Raw genomic sequence first — 2075 nt, 5'->3', positions numbered from 1 at the left:
TCCGCCTATCTTATCGGAGAGCTAGTGGGCAGCCGGTAATTGATTTATCCGTTTTGGTCAAGGAACTGTACCTACATTGAGTGAAGGTGAGGCAGCGTTTTGGTAATACGTGGTCTTTAAATTAGGATGTGTGCCATGCACGCGCTGTATTTAGTTCTATTCGCATCTCGTGTGTGCATATATATTCTTGGAACTGAGCAGTGTTTGTGTGTCCCTCTGTTTAGAACCGGTGATTGAGGGATATTGTGACTGCGGAGCAGGATTCCCGCAAGGGGGGACCCAGGGAGAGCCAGGCGCGAGCTGGTCTTTCCCTTGGTGCGTTCGCGCGAGCAATCTGGGAGCAGGTGGGGTTGATTAGGGGGTTCTTAAGGGGAAGTCAGGCTGGCGGTTGGGTAGTGCGTAGCGGGAGGCAAGGGAAGGGAGGTTCTTTTTGCCCCACCCACCCTCCCTTTATTCCTTTAGTTCGGTTTTTACTTTGCGGTGCTCTAGGCGCTGCTCTGGTCTTCGGGCCTTGCCACTGTTAGGACAGGTGTCTTTGTTCTTTTAGGAGGTGGTTTTTGCTTGTGGGGTGGGCAGCCTGGAGCGGGTTGGCCATCCTGAAGGGTAGCTCGTTGGGTAATCCTGGGGGTATTAGTCAAGAGTTAGTTTCGGGTTCTGTTAGGTAGGGATGTTTAGGCATAATGTGTAGATTGGAATTTTATGAAATAAATAAATAATGAATGTGTTCAGGAAATGTATTATGCACCTGTCTTAAAATAAAGTGGCCTTTCTTGCTCCTTGAAGAAGTGTGGACAGTGATTTCTTGCGCGAGGGCCCCCCTCCTCCCTTTCCGCCCGCCGGCCGCTTCGTACTTGGAACTAAACGGAGATAGTTTCTCGTTAAGGTATGGCACTTGGGGATAAGGGTCTGCAGTGTGGGGTGACTTGTGGTATATGTGCCTTGTCGTAATAATAGCTTGCCGTCCTTACTGAGTGTCCTTGTCTATGACAGAGTTTCTGACTACTGTGAGTCCCCGCGTAGGGTGTCATTGGATTGGCTCCAGGAGTAAGTGTTTGAACGTGAATTGATTATTTCCCTCACTTTGGCCGGTTTGACTGCCGGGTGATGATATTTTCACGGAGTGCTTGGGTTTCCTGTGGATCTAATAAATGTGATTTTTTATTTCTTTTTCACTTGGGCTTGCCAAGCATGCAGTAATTGTGGAGGTGATGGGACTATGACTACTTGTTTCTCGTTATTGCCTTTATATAGTCTGGGGATAAATCCTTTGGGTGTTTTTCTTCTTCTAGTTGTTGGATATTGGTCTTGACATATGCTTTGGTTCTGGTAAACGCACGTGTGGTTTGGATGGTGACGGATTTGGATTTAGGTGGTATGGGGTACAGAGAACTTGACAGTTGATTTTACATGTAGTATATATGGTGTTATATATATTCTTTTAGGTCCTTTATCACCCTGTCCTGAGGAGGCCAGATTTGTTGGAAGGCCGAAACGCGACCACGTCGACACTTTCCCTACAGAGGAGTCTTTATGTTAAAATGTTTTGGAATTTATGACCATTTGACACATTTTTTTCAGGTTCTGTGTAATTACTCTTGGAACCACTTGTGTCTGACTACCTCTATGTGTACCTTCTAGATTTTAGAGGAAGACACCAAGCAGTATTTTTGTTGGGTGAAGAAGAAATTATTTGTGATTTGTTTTTTGTACAAATTGATGTTTTGTTTTGTGTTCATATTGTTGGATATATTTGTGTACATATGTATGTATAATGGTGTATAGTGTATAAATTTGATAAAAAAAGAAAAGAACCTACGGAAAAGAACCGTTTGTGATTACAGTAAGTAAAATATGTAATCACGCCCTCTTTGAGTAGTGATGGTTACTAAAATTGACAGTATTAGATTAGTGGACTAAGGCCACGGAGACAGGAGAATCTGTAGGCCCCTATTTGCTTAATATTTTGTTATCTATTCCTCCTTTTTCCAATTCTTCCTTTTCTCCATCTGGAAACTAGCCGCCACCGTCCATGAACGTTTGGTGGCTCCACCATGGCCTGAAGCTGGTGCATTTGT

At 44.3% G+C, this 2075-nt stretch overlaps 1 long non-coding RNA gene across 1 annotated transcript; it reads left to right on the top strand.

The window, feature by feature from the left end:
• Positions 1-805: 805 nt before the first annotated feature.
• On the top strand, positions 806-1811 carry LOC147706633 (uncharacterized). The gene is made up of 3 exons (XR_015297681.1): positions 806-883; positions 991-1044; positions 1443-1811. It is a non-coding gene; the product is annotated as an uncharacterized LOC147706633 (long non-coding RNA).
• The last annotated feature ends 264 nt before the right edge of the window (positions 1812-2075 follow it).

This window comes from Lissotriton vulgaris, chromosome 7 (assembly GCF_964263255.1).
Source record: "Lissotriton vulgaris chromosome 7, aLisVul1.2, whole genome shotgun sequence".
Classification (NCBI taxonomy): domain Eukaryota; kingdom Metazoa; phylum Chordata; class Amphibia; order Caudata; family Salamandridae; genus Lissotriton; species Lissotriton vulgaris.
Note: the sequence above shows the minus strand (reverse complement) of the source record. Positions and strands in the feature narration are given on the sequence as shown.